General features: G+C 39.1%; 1 protein-coding gene across 13 annotated transcripts in view; it reads right to left on the reverse strand.

Annotated features, from left to right (window-relative positions):
* Window positions 1-24632, reverse strand: part of PAM (peptidylglycine alpha-amidating monooxygenase) — a 315491-nt gene that overhangs the window by 255944 nt on the left and 34915 nt on the right. For all 13 annotated transcript variants that reach the window (XM_044947270.2, XM_025292177.3, XM_044947278.2 and 10 more), the window contains exon 2: window positions 7062-7168. The gene's annotated coding sequence lies outside the window, so the exon portion shown is untranslated. The remainder of the gene's footprint in view (window positions 1-7061; window positions 7169-24632) is intronic.

The raw sequence follows: 24632 nt of genomic DNA on the forward strand, positions 1-24632 counted from the left end.
CTATTTCCCATGAAGTAATGGGACCAGATGTCATGATCTTAGTTTCCTGAATGCTGAGCTTTAGGCCAACGTTTTCACTCTCCTCTTTCACTTTCATTAAGAGGGTCTTTAGTTCCTCTTCACTTTCTGCCCTAAGGGTGGTGTTATCTGCATATCTGAGGTTATTGATATTTCTCCCAGCAATCTTGATTCCAGCTTGTGCTTCTTCCAGTCCAGTGTTTCTCATGATGTACTCTGCATATAAGTTAAATAATACAGTGACAATATACAGCCTTGACGTATTCCTTTTCCTATCTGGAACCAGTCTGTTGCTCCATGTCCAGTTCTAACTGTTGCTTCCTGACCTGCATATAGGTTTCTCAAGAGGCAGGTCAGGTGGTCTGGTATTCCCATCTCTTTCAGAATTTTCCAGTTTATTGTGATCCACACAGTCAAAGGCTTTGGCATAGTCAATAAAGCAGAAATAAATGTGTTTCTGGAACTCTCTTGCTTTTTCCATGATCCAGCGGATGCTGGCAATTTGATCTCTGGTTCCTCGGCCTTTTCTAAATCCACCTTGAACATCTGGAAGTTCACGGTTCACATATTGCTGAAGCCTGGCTTGGAGAATTTCGAGCATTACTTTACTAGCATGTGAGATGAGTGCAATTGTGTGGTAGTTTGAGCATTCTTTGGCATTGCCTTTCTTTGGGATTGGAATGAAAACTGACCTCTTCCAGTCCTATGGCCACTGCTGAGTTTTCCAAATTTGCTGGCATATTGAGTGCAGCACTTTCACAGCATCATCTTTCAGGATTTGAAATAGCTCAACTGGATTTCCATCACCTCCACTAGCTTTGTTTGTAGTGATGCTTTCTAAGGCCCACTTGACTTCACATTCCAGGATGTCTGGCTCTAGGTCAGTGATCACACCATCATGATTATCTGGGTTGTGAAGATCTTTTTTGTACAGTTCTGTGTATTCTTGCCACCTCTTCTTAGTATCTTCTGCTTCTGTTAGGTCCATACCATTTCTGTCCTTTATCAAGCCCATCTTTGCATGAAATGTTCCCTTGGTATTTCTCATTTTCTTGAAGAGATCTCTAGTCTTTCCCATTCTGTTGTTTTCCTCTATTTCTTTGCATTGATTGCTGAGGAAGGCTTTCCTATCTCTCCTTGCTATTCTTTGGAATTCTGCATTCAGATGCTTATATTTTTCCTTTTCTTCTTTTCACACCTATTTGTAAGGCCTCCCCAGACAGCCATTTTGCTTTTTTGCATTTCTTTTTCTTGGGGATGGTCTTGATCCCTGTCTCCTGTACAATGTCACGAACCTCCGTCCATAGTTCATCAGGCACTCTATCTATCAGATCTAGACCCTTTAATCTATTTCTCACTTCCACTGTATAGTCATAAGGGATTTGATTTAGATCATACCTGAATGGTCTAGAGGTTTTCCCTACTTTCTTCAATTTCAGTCTGAATTTGCCAATAAGGAATTCATGATCTGAGCCACAGTCAGCTCCCAGTCTTGTTTTTGCTGACTGTATAGAGCTTCTCCATCTTTGGCTGCAAAGAATACAATCAATCTGATTTCGGTGTTGACCATCTCTTCTCTTGTGTTGTTGGAAAAGGGTGTTTGCTATCACCAGTGCGTTCTCTTGGTAAAACTCTATTAGCCTTGCCCTGCTTCATTCCGTACTCCAAGGCCAAATTTGCCTGTTACTCCAGGTGTTTCTAGACTTCCTCCTTTTGTATTCCAGTCCCCTATAATGAAAAGGACATCTTTTTGGGTGTTAGTTCTAAAAGGTCTTGTAGGTCTTCATAGAACCATTCAACTTCAGCTTCTTTAAAACTATTACAAATAAACTGTTATTATGTCTATTTCGATTCAGATGAAGCTAAGCCTGGCTTTTAATGCTTCCCTCGTGAGTAAATACTGTACAAATGTATAGCAATAATACTGCTTACAAAAATAGCAAAATGAAATACCACAGCACCAATTTACAATCTGGAAAAATGTAAAGAATTTTAACCTAACTAACAAGTTGGACTCTTCACTACTGTAGAGGTTGGAGAGAGTTCCAAAATAAGAATAGTAAGTCAACTCTCATGAAAAACATAATAATTCAGTTTTTCCTTAATGTAGGCAAAGTGAAAAGACTTTCCAACAAAATGAATTACTTTCATCCTTACTTGTTTTGTCTGAGATACCGAGTTTGAGAAGCAAAACATGCAAAGTTTACCTTGAAATTCATGAAAATGGTGTGTGTCTATATATGTATACACATACATACACATACAGTATTCTTGCCTGGAAAATCCCATGGACAGAGGAGCCTGGTAGGCTGCAGTCCATGGGGTCACTGAGGGTTGGACATGACTGAGCAAGTTTACTTTCACTTTTCACTTTCATGCATTGGAGAAGGAAATGGCAACCCACTCCAGTGTTCTTGCCTGGAGAATCCCAGGGACAGGGGAGCCTGGTGGGCTGCCGTCTATGGGGTCGCGCAGAGTTGGACACGACTGAAGTGACTTAGTAGTAGTAGTAGTATATATGTATACACATACATACACATACAGTATTCTTGCCTGGGAAATCCCATGGATAGAGGAGCCTGGTGGGCTGCAGTCTATTGGGTCACAAAGAGTTGGATAGGACTGAGTGCTGAGCACGCACACAGGTATATATACCTCTATATATGTATGTATACATAACACATATGATTCAAATTTTTAAATAAATGTACTTATTTTGAAAATGCGTTGAAAAATGCCTAAAAGATATACATCCAATTTCTAGGAGTGGTTACTTCTGATAGTTTCAATTACAGACTGAGAGAGTCCTCCAATTTTTATATTACATAATTTTAAACTTTTAAAAGTTTTTCTAATGATGGATATGAATTACTAGTGTAACTGAAAAAGATGGAAATTCATCTAAATGTGTTCTGAACTTGCAATCCTGATTTACCTGCCCTCAGGGAAGGCCAATGACAGCCGCAGTGGCCTAAACCCTAACCCACTAGCCAGACTACCTCCCAGGTGTTTCAGGCAACTCTTCCTGGGAGAAGATCCACCTGTCTAAACAAACTGAGGTTGGGAAAGGCAAATACAGGTGGTCTGGACTACACGCACACCAAAGGGAGCAGGTATGGATCGATTGCTCCGGAGATGGGATGGCTAGAGAGTAAGAATGCAACAGGAAAGCTATCCTGTTAGGTTTATTTTTTTAAGGTAGAGTTTAGAAAGGAGTCTCTCCAAGTCCCTCCTGTGCTGAATGCTGAGGCTAAGCAAGGAGCCCTGGGTCACAGCTCCTGCGCTGAGCGCTCACCCACCCCGCGGCCTGCTAACCCAAAGTTACTTTTGATTGTTCTCAAATTTGATCTTAATACTGTAATTGTTTTTTTAATTGTCTCTATTCATTAATTTGATTTTTTCATTGCACTGGTTCTTTTTATATATGCTTAATTTAATTAAATAATTTATACATCATTAAAAAAAAAGCCTATCCAAAAATAAGAGAAAGCCAAGAGGTCTCCAACCACTAGAGAGGCTGATGGGAATATGGAAGACCTCAGGCAGGAAATCAAGTGTCAGTAAGACAAACGGTCCCAGGTGGCCAGGTTTTATATCTTATTAAAGATGCTTACTTTAGGGAAAAGGGGCCTCGTGTCACCTTTTCCTTTTCATGTTCATCCCTAAATCCATGCTTTATTGAGCTTTCATTCTCCTCTTATTCTACAAAAACAGCCTATTATGTCATGTTCTCATGAGGATTCTATTTCCTCTTGCCACTCCACTAAATCTCTCCATCAGTGCAGTCTCACCGCCTTCTTAGAGAAGATCAGAAACTCTCTCTCAGATTGATAACTACCTCCTTTCCTTGGATTCCCCAGGAACGCACAGACAGGCCGTGTGAAGTACACGCCCACACTAGGCCACCCACGACACAGGGCTGGGAGCCGGGCCGAAATGCCAAGGAACAGCGCTAGCTCCAGCGAACCCTGGCGGCTTCTTGCTGCAGAACCACACCCGTCTTCCATCTGTCCTAAATGTCACTTCTTATTTCCCAGCGGAACCGAAGGCCTCACAGACATCCAGATAATATTACAATTTTTCAGACTTAAAACAAAAGTTCGAAGGTAAAAATACCGTTTTCACAGGAGAGACACACGAAAGAAATCTACCCTTGACTATCAAAAGTATTGTAAATCTCATCGACAAACCACTTTAATCCTTAAATTGAAGTATCAGTTCAGTTCAGTCGCTCAGTTGTGTCCGACTCTTTGCGACCCCAAGGACTGCAGCACGCCAGGCCTCCCTGTCCAACACCAGCTCCCGGAGCTTACTCAAACTCATGTCCATCGAGTTCGGTTGTTGATAGGGTTAAACAAGACTCTGAGCTTAACTTATTTTTTAAACTAAAATAAATTCGTGTTGGCAAGTGCCCATTTAGAAGCAAATGGAAGTTAAAAGTGCCACTTTTAAGGGGATATGTGGCCAGGATTTCTAAAGCCTTGACCAGTCAGCCACAGCAGCCAGTCTGCCAGTGTGGTAGGTAAGGTAGGAACTGGAATTTTACCTTCAGAAATGAAAATAAAAACAGAGTCTCAAAATGATGCAGTGATTCATCTTGAACCACAGAGCTTCTAGGTCCTCTGGTACCTCAATAGGCTCCTCACCTGGATATCTACTGCTTCTGACTACAGCCAGAAAGGGGGTGCTCTCATATTGCCTCCCAGCAAATCCACTATTTTCGAAGAATGGAGGCCAGATGGCCTTAATTTTTCTTCCCTACCAATGATCCATGGCAGAGTCATTCACATCAACATAATATTTTCAAGGCAACTCATGAGGCTTGGAAGAAATGTTTCTTATTACCCAATTCTCTTCCCTATATCCAGTGACAAACCTATTTTTTCTAAGGGAAAAAAAAAGTATCTTATCTCACTGGCTCAGTTATTCTGGGCAAATCCTTGACTTTTCTAAACATCAGATTCTCATTGTCAAAAAGAGAAGAATAGTAGTACGACCTCATGCTGTAGTTATAAAAATAGTGTATAAAGTACTGGCACATCAAAAGCCTCTCAATTAAAAAGTTATTACAATTAATAATAACGAACAAAACCAGAGAGAATCAGATTATACCACCTTCTTTGAAAGGCTTCATTTGTATTCCAGGACAGTGCTGCGACTGGGTGATGAAGAAGCAGAAATTGGCCAAGTATGAGCTTGAATAATTAAATGGGGACCTTAGATTTTTGTTGTTGAAAATGAGGGTGTTGATCTTTTCCAGTCTACCACTCTATAGCAATACTTTCATTTCTGCCACACAAACATCTGCCCTCTTCTATGAGCAAGCTCAAGTGAGTGTCCAATGGATGGGTACTTTCATCAGTCCACGTAATAGCCTGAAATTATTCAAAGTTTTATCCTTAAAGAATTTAAACTTTGCTTTCATTTAAACACCCAGGACTAGAGCTCTATACCACCACTAAACTCACCCATGAGCCCATTAACTTTAATGTTTTCCCAAAACTAAACGCTGATTATAAAATCCTCCAATGTTTTGAATCTGAAAGTCAAAGGAATTATAGATGATGGCTTACTCTAATACCGAGAATTTATTTCACCATTTCATGATTCTAATTTTGATTCTAATTCCCAAAGGAAGCACTGGATTAAATTCCAATACAGTTTTTCTAAAGAAGCCACTTGGAGTTAAGTTCCCATTTTCGTCTCTCAATTAGTGGAACCTGAAAAGACCTTCTTCCCTGGGATATTAATAGAGAACTGTGAGGAAAAGTAACGTGTTTGTATGAATTCAAGCACAGATACTGTTTTCATGAAACAAAAGGAAGCATAAGAGGGGTTAAAGATGATGCCTGCAGCCTAAGAAGACCAGCAGAGTTGAAAGGGTCTGACGCAGGATGTGGGTTACAAGGCCCCTGAATGAAATCCTTTTGTGCCAGGGTGTCAAAAGAGCAACCAGGCAGGCCTGTGTGTGTGTGTGTTTGGATTTAAACTAATCAACCAGTCATTTCCACAAAGCTAAGATCCCTTCTGTTCAACTGATTAAGGCACGTTTACCTGAAGTTCCCAAATGATGTCAATAGCTTCCAAAAGGTCAAATACAGCAACATACACCAAAGGTCCTAGCGTAAAGAGCACCAATAACTGCCCCCTTTATAATCTGCTGGGTGTCACTTATGAAATGCAGGGGATTATCCCTTTTTAATCAACTGTCCTGGTTTGATTTTTCTTTTTTCCTCTTTCCTCCAAAAGCTGAAACACATTTATACATTTGAACGATATACATTGCAAGACTGCCTGTTTATTCTATAGTATATCTGGTTAAGACAACATAAATAGCCCAGCTTCAGCACCCATCTTGCAAGGGGGTCTGGCAATGGGGCAGAAAGGCATGGAGGTGGAACTATTTATTCAGTAGGGGCCAAGTACAACCAAAGCATTACCTGTGTTGCTAGCACAAACTCAGAAAAAGAAACATATAGCTGTAACCATTGTCAAGTTAAGAAAAAAAAATGCTCAAAAAAACAGCATGGAAATAAAAAAGACGGACACTGGCCCGGTGGAAAATTCCATCTGTGTTCAAACCCATGGATTCCAGCCCTTAGGGAGCTTCTTTAAAATCTGGTGTTTCATTGGTTTTCCCAAGCAGTAAAGGATTGAATGCATTTTTATAAAATATTAACCAGCCATGTCTTGGGCACTGAGTCAAGGAGGAAAAGGGAAGAGAAGATAAGCTCAGGATACTAGAATATAAAGTCACCAGGACCAACGTGTCTCTGACAATGCTGTAGAAAAAACAATAACTGCTGGCCCTGGGATTCAAAGGAAGTTCCAGGAACCAAAAGGGCCCCGTGCCTCCCACTGACATCCCTGACCTTCAGCTGAGGAAAGGCAGTCACTGTGGCACAGGATTCTAGAGCACAGCACCTAGTCTAAATCCCAGCTCAGCCACCTCTAACCCCTATGGTCTTGGGCAAGCTATTGATACTGAAACTTCCTGGGCATCACGTCTCTCAACCATGAAATAAAGGAGAGAATAACCATACCTCTCAACGTTTTTCCGAGCACTCCTGTGAGCCAGGCGCAGAGGCAGGTACCAGGATAGAGTGCTGACTGAACCACGCAAGGGCGCTGAATTCATGGAGCTTGCATTCTGGGTCAGGAGAGAAAACAACAAGCCATTAAATGAACAACATAATCTGATATATATGGGAAAAGACTCTGAAGAAACATCATAGGATGACAGGATAAGAAACTGACTAGAGGGGAGAATGACTTAGAATTGTCACCTCCGTCTCAGTAGAAATGGCCTTTGAACAAGGAGAAGGATGCATAAAATAAAATCACAGGTCCTTCCAGACTCAGAGACCACCAAGAACAAAGGTCCCAAGACAAAAATGAGCTCAGAATGTTCAAGGAACATGAGGAAGCCCAGTGTGATTGAAGGAGCCTGAACAGTGACCAACAAGTGTGGACATCTGTTCATAAATGGAGTCAAAGTAATAAAGTAACTAATGAATGGAGCTTGGGGTAGAGAATAGATCTAGAAATATAAATCTGGACGTCAACACAATCTTCTGCAAAGTACTCACCACGGTGTCTGAAAATTATGATTATGGATAAGCAAGCAGGAATCTCTCCATTCCCACTTTTCCAAGTAACTGAATTGATATTTGCATTAGGGAGACTGTTAGCCAAGACAGAAAAAAGAAAGAAGACAGGTAGCACTGGACTGGCTCAGGGAGAACACAGACGTTGCATGCTGAGTACCAACTTCTACAAAATAGGAGAAGCTTCCTGCTGTTCCAAGTTAGGCAGAATTCTGAGGCCAGCTGTGGCCTGTGTAACAATGTGTCCCACTATTTGCAAAATACATAAATGTGACAGATTTCTGAGGCTTTGGAATTACACTTCTTTGTTGTAAGTTTTAAATATTTGTAAATATATTCTGCATGTATGGATGTGAGAGTTGGACTGTGAAGAAAGCTGAGCACCGAAGAATTGATGCTTTTGAACTGTGGTGTTGGAGAAGACTTGAGAGTCCCTTGGACTGCAAGGAGATCCAACCAGTCCATTCTAAAGGAGATTAGCCCCGGGTGTTCTTTGGAAGGAATGATGCTAAAGCTGAAACTCCAGTACTTTGACCACCTCATGTGAAGAGTTGACTCATTGGAAAAGACTCTGATGCTGGGAGGGATTGGGGGCAGGAGGAGAAGGGGAAGACAGAGGATGAGATGGCTGGATGGCATCACTGACTCGATGGACGTGAGTCTGGGTGAACTCCGGGAGTTGGTGATGGACAGGGAGGCCTGGTGTGCTGCGATTCATGGGGTCGCAAAGAGTTGGACACGACTGAGCAACTGAACTGAACTGAATTGAAATATATTCTTAAGTATTTTTCTTTATTTAAATATTTTTATTTTGTTTCAAGTATTTGTTATTTCTCAGCATAATAATATGATTAGATACCATCACCACCTTGGTTTCACAGGTAAGAAATCTGATGCTCAGAAAGAATAACTTGTTTGCCCAAAGTACCCAAATAGTCAGAACTGGGAACCAAACTTGGGTGTCTCTACCTGAGACCACACTCCTATCTACTGTCACATATACAAGTAATTTGCTATATACACTCCTTATTTGCATTCCACTAAGGTGGCACAGTGGTAAAGAATCTTTCTGCCAATGCAGGAGATGCACGCAGGGGTCCGGAAGATCCCCTGGAGAAGGAAATGGCAATCTACTCCAGTATTCTTGCCTGGGAAATCCCATGGACAGAGGAGCCGGCAACCTACACAGGTTCGCAGAGTCGGACACAGCTTGGCGACTAAGCAACAGAACAACAACTGTACTTGAAGGTCTTCCCAACGGGGCTTGATTCTGGGATGGGATGTCTTGTCCTGTCATCACTCTGGTTCCGGTATGTTCTCTAGTTTCTAAATTCTCATGCCACTTTCTGAAGGAAGCATCCAGGCACAATTCTTTTCTGTACTGATGTTGGTGGAAAACATTCGTTAAAATGCCAAACCCTATTTGCTTTAGTGACGAGGTCATCTTATAAGGAAGCTGACGATTTTAGCAACCGCCAGAATTTCAGATTGTTTTAGCAATCACCTACCTACAGGCATCCCATCTAGCTGCATTTAAAAATACACACGTGCACATTATCAAATTAAGTTACTGCCACTGTTGTTACGTCATCCACACAACAGCAGATTCATATACATTAACTAAAGAATAGGAACTTTTCAGAGGTTAGTCCTAAATAGGAATTTTATTTTTAAGGGTTCCAGGGCAATGAGAAGTAAAAACCTCCAGACTTATCACAATACAGACAGAAAAACTAAAATATGTTTAACCCTGAATTGCTTTGTCCTTTTCCTCCACTCCATGCTTTCTTTCCCCCCTGCCCGCTTCTATTTTCTGCAAGAAGGCTTCATAAAGGAGAAAAGTATGCCATATACCACCTTGATTTGATTCCAGCAAACTAACCAGAATTTGAATTTTTATTAGCAAGACCCATAGGCAAGAGCAATAATATGCTATACCTATCAGAGTGGTTAGTTTTATTCATGAACTCATGCTGGGCTAAGAAAAAAAAGAAGAAGAAGAAAAGCCAACTTCAAAGCATTATTGAAAGATGATTAACTCTCTAGCCGCAAATGAGAAGCACAAGCTACTTTGATGTGCAAGGATTTTTAGTGCCTAAATTTAAAGAAAGGACATGTATGATACAAGTTTAACCATTAAAAAAAATCCAATAATATACTTCTTTTGCATCTTGAAAATCAGTAATTACCTAAGGGAATAAATAAATTAGAGCTCAGCCTCAGAAATTAAGTCTTAAATGCAAAGTACACAAACCATATTCCCCCCTTATCATATAGTTCGGTGGCAAAATGCCAGCTCTAATATGTTCAGTGCGGGAAATATAACTCTTTATATCGCCATTTTCTCACAGTCACCCCCTCCACAAGGCCTCTGGGCATTAACCAAGCTGCATACACATCTTCACCTCAAAAAACCAACTAAGTATAAACCGGAGAGTTATTCAATGTATAAACGATGTGGCGTAGGACTGCAAAGACTGTGATTGTATAAAAGCCTGTGTCATTACTGAACTTGAAACTAACCTTGACAATGACCTAAAATTGCCAACCTGGGTACCCTGAGCGATCTTGGCCATAGTCTGCTTTCGCATAAGAGCTGCGAATTATTATTTAGTATGGATAATTCTTAAAGACTGTATGAAAACAGCCCATGGAATAAACTATATACATTTCAAGAGAAAATGGAAATTACAAAGGGAAAAGTGAGTGGATTAAAATGTGTGACTTTTCATAGCAAAGGCCCAAAGATATGGGAAAGGTGGAAGGTTGACACCATGTACTTTATATGGCTTTTAACCTGTAACTCTATTAGATCTGATATTATTTATGAAAATATTTGCATTTTTACCAATCTGAATATATTTAAATAGTCCTCAAACCTACATGCTGGAACATCACAATTTTTTCTTCTCTCTCCTACCAAACTGACACATCTCCATCAATAACTACTTAGAAAAATAGGCAAGGCAATCTCAAAAAGAATTACTGCGCTTCATTATGTAAAATGAAAATGGAGCTTTTAAAACATACTCTGTCTGACATTCAGTTCTGTATGCTGCTACGGCAGGTCAAAAGCCATTAGCCACCTGCTGAAAATACATCCTAGGAAATAAAATGCCCTTCAAAATTATTTCACATACGGTATTTTCAAAGTAAAATGGGTGAGGTCATATTCTAAATGTCTAAAAATGTGATATCTCAAAAAGAAATACACTTACCATGTCAGAAATTAATTTGAACACAGATTTAATAATGGCCATATAATTTAGAACATTCACATTAGAGAAACAAAGCACCGTGTCTACTATGAGAGAAAAGAACACACAGAGTATCCTACATTATATACCTCTGTCCACTTCCGACGAAAGGAACAGACTCAATGTGATTCCAGGGATACTTAGGAAGTCTCGCCTACCATTCAACAGTCTTCTGGGGACTGACCCAACAGTCCCTTTGAATCTTTAATACATTCTATAAGTCTGTTTGGGTAGAAGAAGCCAAACAAGAGGCCCTGTGCTACTGGACAATAAATAGAGTTCACAAGTCTATCTCATTTAACCTTTTGAAACTTGGCAATGAAGTGAATGGCTTTCTATCGATTTTCTACTAATAGATTCTATAAGGAATTATTAGATAACTGGTCACTTGGCACTTTATACAACCAGGCACTGACTCAATGCACATGAGTTTGGGTGAACTCCGGGAGTTGGTGATGGACAGGGAGGCCTGGCATGCTGCGATTCATGGGGTCACAAAGAGTCGGACACGACTGAGCGACTGAACTGATCTGAAGCTAAGTGCTTGATGCGTCTTAATGCATTTAATTCTCATAACAACTTTATGATGGAGGTAACATCCTATGCCATCTTACAAGTAAGAAGACGTTTCCAGAAATCAGATCTACACACAACTAGGCAAAGCCTTACTTACCATGAGATTAACACAGCAATGGAATCCGCCCTGCCCACCAGATTGTCTCCTTAACAATGATTGTGCATATGTGCATTGGAAGTCTCTTTGGGGGGTAGTCTTTTTTTTTTTATTATTATTTGTTTGTTTTAGAGATTCTGAAAATATGCAGAGAAGTCCCTTGGTAACTAAAATATGTAAGGTCTTCTTGGTAAACCTCATGGAAGGAGGTTATTTGTTTAAAATCGCCCAGTTACGTAAAAGATTCGTTATATAGATAGCAGGTGGCTACTTTCCAGTGAGGGAAACACAGTTTATAAGCGGCGAGGTCCTGAATAGGATGGGGAAACTAAGGGAAAGAAACTCAAGGGGCAAAAGTACAAGGAGCGTCAAATGCAAGGACGGAGAGATGCTTTTTCTTTCGCTATTTTCTCTAAACTTAGCTGGCTGACGATGGTGCTCAATGAACAAAAATAAAAAGGTAGCAGAATCAGAACCTGGTTTGCAATAGCAAAGATGTCTCCTACTTAAAAACTGGGAAGCTCACATTTTCTTGCCTTACTTAAAAGACGGACTTCTGCTGTGTGGAACTGCAAATACCCACTCTCACTGTCCAAGCCCTGAGATACACATTCTGGTGCCATGACAGATTCAGATTCTTGGGTGTAGGGGCAGAGATGGGTCTGTAAGAGTCCCAGACTATTCACCTACAAATGTGGTTCCTAATATGGATCCAGGGCAACCCTTGATGACTGAACTCCTAAAGGGTCAGTGGGGTCACAGATGGCTAGTTCTAGAGGTTCTCATGGACTCGAGCCAATCTCTGTTTGCAGAAATCTTAAGCTGGCTCCACAGTATAATTGCCAGTGTCCCTTCCAGGGGCCCTATTCTGAAATCCATTCTCAGACTTCAGGAGTTTCTGTTGATGCTCCCGGGTTTTTGGGTTTTGTTTAATTACTTATTAAAAAGACGTTTCTCCCTTAAAAACGACACTGCAGGCCTCTAAATCTTCAGGTATAAATTAAACAAAATAACTCCTAGTTAATAAAATATGAATTCAAACAAAATGCTTCTGTTGAAATGGAGTATCTAAACTATTTCAGGAAAAAAAAAATTCACTAAGCCCGCTGATATTAAGGTTTGGAAACGATTCCCTTTTCCACACTCAAAACAAAGGAAATTGAATCCCTGCTTTAACTGCAGACTGTTGCTATTTGCCTTATGGAAAAAAGCCAAATCATGCATATTTTTGTGACTTCAGTCAAGAATCAAGGTCAGTCACCAGATTTTCCCCCACATCAACACAGCAGCAGCACGAATACAGATGTTCCTTCTCCCTTTCGACATGAGTTTTCAAACTCAGTTTTCCCTCTCAGAGCAGCGAAGATTTGTTTGTTTGTCAAAAGGATAGCCATTAAGAAAATCACTTAGCTAATAAACAAGGAAATTAGCTAGCAAGCCTGATACAAAGCAGAGAGTAACAACACTAACAGTCTGCACACACGAATTAAGGCGGTCAAGAGCTGCTCTGATAAGCACTTTTAACTCGAAACTGCTAGCAGTACTCAAAAAACTGAGCACTACAGTATTAGGGGTCAGACGGCAGTTGTAACCTTTTTCCCTCGTCTCGCTTGGTTCCCACAAAATCTCCGTAAGTTCTGAGTGCTTTCAAGTATGTGAAGACAAAAAAAGGGCAGCAGAAAAGAGGAAACAGAGGAAGCATCAGAGCAGGATAAGCTTTCTTCCGTTCCAACCATTTTTCTGTATCTTCTTTGGCTTGTCAATGTTTGAAGGAACCAGATAAACACTTGTTTAATTTTGAGACGAGCCGCAAAGCCTAAATAAACACCACACTGGAACTAGGCCTTGTAAATCCCAGGAAGGATGGTCCCAGATTTTGAAGCACATGGTTACCAACCAAAAAAATCCATAAGAGCAGAGCGTTTATGTTTACATTTTATATGATCAATAGGTATGTAATTTTAAAGCTGCTGCTGCTGCTGCTAAGTCACTTCAGTCGTGTCCGACTCTGTGCGACCCCATAGACGGCAGCCCACCAGGCTCTGCCGTCCCTGGGATTCACCAGGCAAGACCACTGGAGTGGGCTGCCATTTCCTTCTCCAATGCATGAAAATGATCTTCAATTTTTTGTTTTTGCTTTCAACTCATATACAATTGGGTTTCTATCCCCTACATCAGTGGTCCCCCACCTTTTTGGCACCAGGGACTGATTTGGTGGAAGACAGTTTTTCCACGCCTCAGGGGTGGAGAGGGTGGTTTGGGGATGATACAACACCTTACATTTATTCTGCATTTCTCTTTTTAAAGTAATTTATTTAAACTGGAGGATAATTACTTTACAATATTGTGATGGTTTCTGCCACACATCAACATGAATCGGCCACAGGTACACACGTGTCCCCCCATCCTGAACCCCCTCCCACCTCCCTCCCCTCCCCATCCCTCTGGGTTGTCCCAGAGCACCAGCTTTGGGTGCCCTGCTTTATGCATCAAACTTGCACTGGTCATCTATTTTATTTATGGCAATGTATATGTTTCAATGCTATTCTCTCAAATCATTCCACCCTCACCTTCTCCTACTGAGTCCAAAAGTCCATTCTTTACATCTGCATCTTCTTTGCTGCCTTACAAGTAGGATTGTTGGTACTGTCATTCTAAATTCCATATATATGCATTAATATACAGTATTTGTCTTTCTCTTTCTGACTTACATCATTCTGTATAATAGGCTCCAGGTTCATCCACCTTATGAGAACTGACTCAAGTGCGTTCCTTTTTATAGCTGAGTAATATTCCATCGTGTATATGTACGACAACTTCCTTATCCATTCATCTGCCCATGGACATCTAGGTTGCTTCCATGTCCTGGCTACTGTAAATAGTGTGCATTTAACTTCTAATCTAAAGCCAACGCTGATCTGGCAGGTGGTACCAGTCTGCAACCTGGAGGTTAGGACCTCTGCTCTATAATACCTGATGATCGAATAGTTAAAAAAAAAAAAAAAAAAAAAAACTCATACACAATTTTTTGGTGGGGAGTAACACAAATAATTGTAAATTTTACTAAGTTTCATATTTTATCAAAATGCCTTCAGTTTTATACAAAAATTAAACTTTTTCTGAAAGTCTACATTTATATCTTCTCTCTGATTTTAAAGCAGCAAAGCTCCTCTGATTTAATCACTCCTTACAGGGTGTGTGAAATGCTTTACTCAGCCCTTAGTTTAGTAATGCCTCCCTTCAATTGGTCAAAAATGTACTTAAATTGGTAAGAACGTACTTCTGCCAATTCATTCCAGGAAAACATTTCCATCTGCCCAAATCCCACCTCCACTCCAGGCTGGCCCTACCCAGCCTTCTCCAAGATGACGGCCTCCCTGCCACCTCTATGGAACCTGGTCGTCACAGGGCTGCACGATCCTCCATATACTAGAAATAAAATAAAACATAACTAATACAGAGGTTGAGATGGTTGGATGGCATCAGTGACTCAATGGACATGGGTTTGGGTGGACTCTGGGAGTTGGTAATGGACAGGGAGGCCTGGCGTGCTGTGGTTCATGGGGTTGCAAAGAGCAACTGAGCAACTGAACTGAATACCAGTAATTCCTGCTTAAATGATCATTTAAGTTAGTTTCATAAAACAGAAAGAGTCTCAAGTGGCAACTGGCCAAGGATAAATAAATCACTTCAAGTATATCCTAAATTGAAAAGTAGTAAATAAATAATGAACTTTATTTAAAGTTCCCCAGTGAAGAGATCAGTGGGTATATGAATATGCTTAATGAATTTTTTAAAAGAAAGAAATGTGCATTTAATGTGTTAAATCAGAAATTTTTAGGTAAATATAATACAACATATTCCATATAACATATTGCTTAATTTTTAAGTTCTAAATGAAAAAATCATCTTCTCTAACTTTACAAAATTGATAAATTAATTCTGTATAGAAATCTAAGATAAAGGTGTTGCTGTAATTACTTAACTCATTTAATATTTTCAAAATTCTTTTAAAATCTTTTAGTAGTTCAGTTTTTTAAAAGAGAAAGGATACTATTATATCACTTAATCAAAATGAGCTTTAAAATAAAGCCAGTACTTACTTACATACTTAATATAGTGAGGTATATATGTGTATATAATATACCTGAAGTATCAGTCACTCAGTCATGTCCCACTCTTTCTGACTCCGTGGACTGTAGCCTGCCAGGCTTCTCTGTCCATGGACTTCTCCAGGCAAGAACACTGGAGTGGGCTGCCATTCCCTTCTCCAGGGGATTTTCCTGACCCAGGGCTTGAACCAAGGTCTGCTGCATTACAGGCGGATTCTTTACCATCTGAGCCACTAGGGAAATCCCCATGATATACCTAAAATACCGCACTAACCAACTTTTTAAAATATTTCCCAATAATTTCAAAATTTTTTACATTTCCATTTACAAAAAGCTTTGATTTAAACATTAGAAACACCTAGACACTTTAGATTTAATTCATATAGATATTTAAATATGTTATCTATGTGTTTCTTCTAGGAATTTTAAAAGCAAAGAAGCAGGTGTTTCAGAAAAAATGTACAAGTTCACAGAAGGTATCTTACATAATTTTAACTTACATAATTTTAAAAGGAAGAAAGGAGAAAGAGGTCTAAGGCACTATTTTAGTGTAGAAAGAAAAAAAAGTATATGTTTAGTCTTCAGTTATAACTTAGTCCTCAGTTCCTATGAGGACTAAGACTCCTGACCATGATGCAAAGAGGGAGCTTTCTTTTTAGAGAAAATAAATTGATTTCCATATAACTTCCACCTCCCATATCTTTTAACGTATACACAAATCCACATATATACACGCATCAATGTTAACTTTGACATATCTGAAATGAATTTCCTAAATTCCATAATACTATGTTGAAATATAAATTATAATCCCCAAACAACATATCGTTCCACTTGGCAGCACTCTTATCTGCCACCAGAGACTTTTGTGGTACCATTTTTTTTCTAGGATGGCTAAACAAAGAACATTTCCTGCTCACAATCAATTTATCAGCCAGTATGAGACTACCAAAAACCTCAAAAACTCTGATTTGCAAGAAGAATAAACCAGTGGTAACTATATGTTACAAATCCTTCACTGGACAAAATTATGGTTTGTAGAGCTCCTTTAGATAGGGAGCACTTTGAGTGTATTTCAAAGAGATCTCAAATTACCAAAACTAAATCTGCCATAAAATTATAATAGTACGTGCCTCCTCCAACTCTTCATAACACCAATCAGTGGCAAATGGGTGACCATATATGATATGTTTTTGAAAGCTTATGCAAGCAAAGAGATCTTAATAGTCAATTGTTTGGTAAACTGATAAAAAGGCTCTTGCAATTGTCAAATGTTTTCATACAAATACATGCATTTCCTGGAACTTGGTAAATGCTTGTTTTGAAAGTAACCGTATAGTCTTTTCATGTGCCTTTTATCACTGTTGAATTGGAGAGCAATTTATGACAACACAGATTTCACTGACCTTGAAGGGTTTTCTCAAAGTTGTGACTTTGGCATTACTTCTGCCACCTCACATATCCTTTAACATATACACAAACCCACAGATATACACACACCAATGTCAACTTTGATACATCTGAAGTGAATTTCTTAAATCCCATAATAGTATGTTGAAATAGAAATTATAACTCCCAAACAACATATGGTTATAATCTTCATTCATGGAAAATAGGGCCAGAGAGTTGCTCAAATACTTTGCTGCAAGAAATTCTCAATAATTAGTTTATTATTATCTTCCTTATGAGGATGGGAAAAACTTCTCTCAGTGTTTGGATATTGCTCAGTAAAAATGTCAACTGTTGCCACGTTTCAGCAATACTTGGCTTAATGGAGAACACCCAAATGGAAATGTTGACTACAGCTGTACGTTCCCTCAAGAGACTCCTAGCATATCCTACATAAAGACAAGTTATCTGAAGTTATCTGGTTACATATTTTAAGGATGATTTAAAACTGACTGACAGGGTAAGTTTTTCTCACCCGAGGTTGAAGAAAGGTCATTTACTTAACCTATCTGGCATTCAGCAACAGCCCCCAAACAGAATTATGTCATCTACCCAAAAGGTTTTTTTTTCTTTGTCTTGGTAATACTTGGAAAAGTGTTGAAAAACAAAGAAATCCATTGGGGGAAAAATAACAAAAGAAACAATATACAACCAAGTTAATAATATCTTTTACAATAAATACATCTCACAAACAGAAAAAGGTTTTTTTTCTGGTTAATCTGACATGTAGAAATACATCTGCTAAACAATCATATACAAACGCTCGCCACCAATGCAAATTAAAATAAATGATAACAATTATTCACGTCTCAAATTGGTGTTATTTAAAAATAACTAATTCCAGGATGGGCAATAGGTGGTCCAATACAGACCATATATCATGTATGCTGCTGCTGCTACTAAGTCGCTTCAGTTGTGTCCAACTCTGTGCGACCCCAGAGACGGCAGCCCACCAGGCTGCCCCGTCCCTGGGATTCTCCACGCAAGAACATTGGAGTGGGTTGCCATTTCCTTCTCCAATGCATGAAAGTGAAAAGTGAAACTGAAGTCGCTTAGTCATGTCCGACCCTCAGTGACCCCATGGACTGCAGCCTTCCAGGCTCCTCCATCCATGGGATTTTCCAGGCAAGAGTACTGGAGTGGGGTGCCATTGCCTTCTCTGATATATCATGTATAGTTTATACTAATATCATGGCTTATATAGAGGTATAAACCTGCACAGTCTTTCTGAAGGACAATTCGGTGCATATATATCAAACACCTTTTGAAATGTTCATATCTTTCTACTAAATTTTACACCTAGGAATTTATTTTCTAAAATAGGGATGGGCAAAAGATTAAAAGTATTTTCATCACAGTGTCATGTATAATAGCAAGAAAAAGAAGAATATTCTAAAATCCTAGTAATAGAGGGCTGGTGCAGGCATAAAATAGAAGCGAATGCAGCTACTTAGAAAGCAGCTGTGAAAGAATATTTAGTGACATGAGAAAATGTTACCGTTTAATGTTCAGTGAAAAGATATACAGGTTATAAAACAGAATAATCATTACAATCCTAATTTTATGCCTCTCAGCTTTGTATCTCTGCTTGTTCGTGTATGTGCATATATGCATGGACAGAACAGTAGAACTGCTGACATGCAAACAAATGGTATCAATGCCTAACTCTACGTGGTAAAATAATGGGTAACTTTTTCATTTTTGACTGCACCAGCTGGCTTGTGGAAATCTCAGTTCCCCAACCAGAGATTGAACCCAGAGCCATAGCAGTCAAAGCCCCAAATCCTAGACTACAAGGGAACTCCCAGTAATGGGTAGTTTCTAAAATACTGTCACCTTGGTGCTTTTTTTGAACAAATATAATTCAAAAAACAATGGGGGAAGGGGAATATAGTCACTCACAAAAATAAAACTGAATAACCTTTTATACTGGTGATGATCAGTTTTGAATAACTAGAATAAAGCTGCTCAGAGTAATGAAGATAATGTTCCTGTAAGAGGCTTAAAATAGACTCTACCCTCAGAAACGAATAGAGTGGCATCAACTTCTCAACCTGGCAAACGCAGGCAACTGAGCAATGATGGGTAATCCATGCATATGCGTGCACGCTCAGACGTGTCCAACTCTTTGCAACCCCATCAGGGACTATATCCCTCCACGTTCCTCTGTCCATGGGATTTTCCAAGCAAAAATACTGGAGTGCGTTGCCATTTCCTCCTCCAGGAGATCTTCCAGACCCAGGGATTGAACCCACATCTCTTATGTCTCCTGCATTGGGAGGCAGATTCCTTACCACTGAGAAACCTGGCAAGACCCAGGTAACCTAATCCTATTCTATTTCGATACTCTTTCTACCCCACTACTTGGATCCCAGGATAAGAGTCAAATAAGACCTCAGATGAACCAGAGGCTTAAATGAAGAAGATCCTGTCATAGCAAAATACAAGATCCACCATGATCTTTGTACAGATATAAAACCCAGATACTAGCCCTACTGATTCCTCAGCAGTTTTTCAGGTAAAAAACTGTCCATTTCTCGAGACAATTATCAAAACTGTTTTTATATCAACAGCAAAAATTTGTGGCATATTTTATAATAAGTAAGACACACTAGTTCCCATAATCTAATTTTCAATTGCCTGTATTTTAAAGGTTATTACTTGCTACCAGTTCACTGAGCTTATAAGTAGACTTAATGGATAACAGTTAAGTTCATTATTCTGCACGTGATGCTATAATTTCCTGAATAAACAAATATCAATCAACAAATATTTATTGAGCATCTTCCATGTTCCAAGAATGACATCAAGTACTGAAAGACAGTATTTTTAAATATGGGCAAATCAGTCCCCAGATCATACACAAGATAAGGCAACTCTCTTTTCCCCAAATTTAGTCTAAAGATGACTAATGAATATGAATACAAATAACTAGCTAACCCTTACATTTGTCTCATTAGTTTGCTCTCTAACTGGGAGCATTTCATTACTTTGTATTATCATTTTTAGTAAGTTTGGCTTTTTTTAGTGCAGTAAAATATACAAGTGAGAGTTGGACTATAAAGAAAGCTGAGCGCCAAAGAATTGATGCTTTTGAACTGTGGTGTTGGAGAAGACTCTTGAGAGTCCCTTGGACTGCAAGGAGATCCAACCAGTCCATCCTAAAGGAGATCAGTCCTGAGTGTTCATTCGAAGGACTGATGCTGAAGCTGAAACTCCAATACTTTGTTCCCCTGATGTGAAGAACTCAGTCATTGGAAAAGACCCTGATGCGGGGAAGGATTGAAGGTGGGAGGAGATGGGGTCGACAGAGGATGAGATGGTTTGATGGCATCACCGACTCAATGGACATGAGTTTGAGTAAACTCCAGGAGTTGGCGATGGACAGGGAGGCCTGGCGTGCTGCAGTCCATGGGGTCGCAAAGAGTTGGACACGACTGAGTGACTGGATGGAACTGAAAATATACATAATATAAATGTACCATTTTAAACTATTTTTAGGTACACAGTTCAGCTGCATTAAATACACTGTCATGCAACCATCACCACCATTCATCTTCAGAACTTTTTCACCTTTAAAAACTGAGACTCTGTACCCTTTACACAATTTTCCCCATTCTCCACCACACTCACCCATTTTTGGCAAACACCATCCTATTTTCTATCTTTATTAAGACTATTCCAGGTATCTCGTGTAAGTGGAATCATACCATATTTGTCCTTTTCCATCTGGCTTATTTCACTTAGCATAATGCCTTCAAGATTCATCCACGCTGTAGCACGTGTCAGAAACTCAATTCTTTTTAATGCTGAGTAATATTTCATTGCATGTATATACCACACTTTGTTTATCCATTCACCCATAGATGGACATTTGGGTTACTTACATCTTTAGCTTTGTGAACATCGCTGTTATGAACATGGGTGTACAAATATCCACTCAAATGCTTGCTTTCAAACTTTGAGAATATACCCAGAAGTGGAACTGCTAGACAAGTTTTGCTTTTAAAAATCCAACTTGCAATAAACATGTCTCTTAATTTTTTAAAAATCAAGACCATCAAATTCAGTCTCTGAACTTTAACGGCAAAACAGCTCTTTTATTCCCTTTCATTGTATGCTTTAAAAGCCCAAGTTAAAAATAAAAGTACTTTTCATACCTATGACGGGAAGGTGAGTCTCCCAATAATGCCAGTGTTAGCCAAGTTCCCTCTAGCAAAGTGCATCACTCTTTAGTAAAGACATCTATAAATATTCTTCCTGTTTCCCACACCTTCCAGCTTCTGCCCTTGAGTGTCACCCATCAGGGCACTTAACCACCAAACCATCCTGTTCTTGTAGTTGGTATGTTCCCCTCCCACTATTAACACATTCTCACCTCACACTTCCTGAGAACACATACTTATTTTAATAACGCCACCACAATGCTCACGATTCTAGTGTTAAAATAACAATCACTTAATTGGAAGAAGTCCAGCAATAAAAAGAAAGCAGTATGCTTCAGATAAAACGATGAGCCTCTGAACACGGTATTTGATTTCATACCATCATAAAAACCAGATGTAACAGAACTGGCCCATAATACAGACATTATCATCCGTTACTCAGTAGTGTTACAAATGAATTCCACCTTATCTAAAAAAAATTAATATGTGGGGATTCCACCCACATTAACATGTGAGTAGTTTTTAAAAATTATATAAACACAAACAAGGCATTTCACTGATGCTATGAGTAGAGGAATAATCCAGAGATGCAAAGTCACCATTTTGAAATCCTAACTGTGAATAACTGACCACTTGAAAAGAGAAATGTAGCTCCTATCAAAAAGAATGAGAGTTATTAGACCTTGCGTGTGATTCATAACTCTAAGACACCAGTAGCATGATGAAGTTATTAAAGTCTTTCTGACAAAGCAAAGACCATAATAACTCACTGCCACCTTCATCAAAGCTAGCGAGTTATGGAGTATATGAAAGGTAATTACCCTTTAAGTGAAGTATGTGGGTAGTTTCTTCTTATAAATTTTTATTTTTAACACATAAATTGCCACATTTAGTTAACAAACAATTCAGTGTAGGCTGAATTATGTGATTAAATTATAAAAGAAAATTACTTCCAATCTGTTCATTTCTCATCTATGACATCAAACATATAATTTCTGTTACTAGGGTCCAGTGATTTGTTTGAAGGCAATCAGAACTGTGGAAGTACAGATTAATGGAAACAGGATTTCCCTCAAGTATTTTTCTAGTGAGAAGGAGCAAAAGGTTTTTCACAGATGTGATCCAATTTTATTTCTTAAATAAAAAACTAATGTATCTATTTTGTCTACTGTCAACAAGGACAGTAGGAGCCCTGAAATGCCTATACACGTTATCATTTAATAAATCCTGTTAAATCAAGACAGAGAAATACAATTTCTTAGATAGGGAGCTGTAAATTGATACTGGAAATATCCAGTATTTCTTGAGAATATCCAAGATGGGTATTTACCTGTGCAAAGACATTTCCATTCATTCATCAAGGAATCCACACCTCAAAAAGAGTTACTGCCCGCCACCCCCAAGAGTATCATGAAATATGGGCTTTCTTGCTGAAAGCTGCACAATAGTTCCCTCCCAGGAGTAAAGCTGGTTGGGGTCTTTAGACCATAAAGTGGCATATTTTCAATGTCTTTTACTGAGTCTAGGAAGTTTGTCCCGACCATGGGCCATTCCTAGAACATAAGAACTCCAAGTAGCAGAGGAGACAGTCAGCTATGTTTAGAACTTTCCGGGACATAGGCCTAAATTAAAGATCTCTATGGATCTGACTGGGCCGAGACAGAGTACGGACTTCCCTGGTGGCTCTAGCGGCAAAGAACTCGCCTGCCAACACAGGAAACAAGAGAGACGTGGGTTCAGTCCCTGCGTTGGGACGATCTCCTGGAGGAGGGCACGGCAACCCATTCCAGCATTGGTGCCTGGAGAATCCCGTGGACAGAGGAGCCTGGTGGGCTGCAGCCCATGGGGTCGCACAGAGTCAAGACACGAACTGAAGCGAATTAGCACGCAGACACAGTATCCTGAACTACATCCAACCCTCTGCTGCCAGCTCCCAAACCCACAGGTTGAAGATGTGGACTGTATCGCTGTTTCGAGGAGGATAAGTAAAATGTGAAAGATGAAGCATTTCTCCTCGGCCTTGACACCAGCGTAATGATTTCTCAAGTAAGGGAAGATTTTAAGTGAAATTCAGATCATTACAATTCAAGAGTGGTTAGACACAGAATTAATTTACAAATCTCAGATGCTTGCAGAGGCACTACCTTCCTCTCATTGTACTGCAAGGGTCAAATGTGTCAGCTGGGAATTACCATTGTTATTACTAATTAAAATCACACATTGCTTGGTAGCTTTCCTTCATATAATTTTTGATGCAGAGACTGTTACAATATATTCTTGACCTTTATATTATGCATCAAAAGAGTAGTAACTTACTTATTCCTGTTCAGAGTAAATTATTGACTTGCTCCTGGCTATGCTCAGAACGTGTTATTAATGAAGTACAATTTAAAATTGTAAAGAATTTGGAGCCTTATTGCCCCAGCCCTCAACTTGGAGTCAAAAATCTAGCTCATTTCTAAATGAAAAGGTACAGTTTAACTCCTATATGTTTTAGAAAGTATACTATATTTTTGATACATATTTATATTTTCTCCATGAATGTTTCAGAACTTAATTCCTAGAAATCCACTGGTTTGTAATCTTTCCCTTCAATGTTCAAAAGTTCAAAAATCTGAAAAAAAATCACATAAGACCAGAAATTATCAATAACAACAATTTAGAAAATAAGACTGACACTGAGAAAAATTGTTTTCAATATTAATAAGAGCTTACATTTATAGATTACTAATTAAATGTGAACCGCTTCTCAAAGTACTTTTTACAAAGTACTTTTACTCTTACTCATTCAACTCTTACAGAAAAACCCTATAAGATGGGCAGTATCAAGCTAACCATTTTGCAGATAAGGAAAGCTAAGCACACAGAATTTACGTAACGTGTCCCAAGTTAAACCTCCTCTAAGTGAATGGAACTCAGTTCCAGAACGTATAGGCTTAATCATGACACAAAACTGCCTCTTTTAACAGCTGCAATAAGAAATTTATTCTTGTTTTTCCCACCTCAATTCTTTCTGTGAAAATGAATGTGTTTGGTGTACACTTGACACAAGAATGGAATAGTAAGCTTATAAAAAATTAACTTTTACTATAATTTTGCTAACGTATTCTACAGATTCTATTACCTACTAAAAATAACTTCATACAAATGATCCAAATATAAGAGATTATAGATTTGTTTAAAATTCATCACCCTTGGCTCCATCTGAAATGAAATGGAGATGTTTAAAAATAAATGCATATATAATCATTAGAATGATTTTAAAACGTAAATACCATAGGGAAAATTCCCAATCCCACACCCTCATCTCCACTTGCTTCCAAAGTTCTAGAACCAAATTTTCAACTAGG

Source organism: Bubalus bubalis, chromosome 9 (assembly GCF_019923935.1).
Source record: "Bubalus bubalis isolate 160015118507 breed Murrah chromosome 9, NDDB_SH_1, whole genome shotgun sequence".
Lineage (NCBI taxonomy): Eukaryota > Metazoa > Chordata > Mammalia > Artiodactyla > Bovidae > Bubalus > Bubalus bubalis.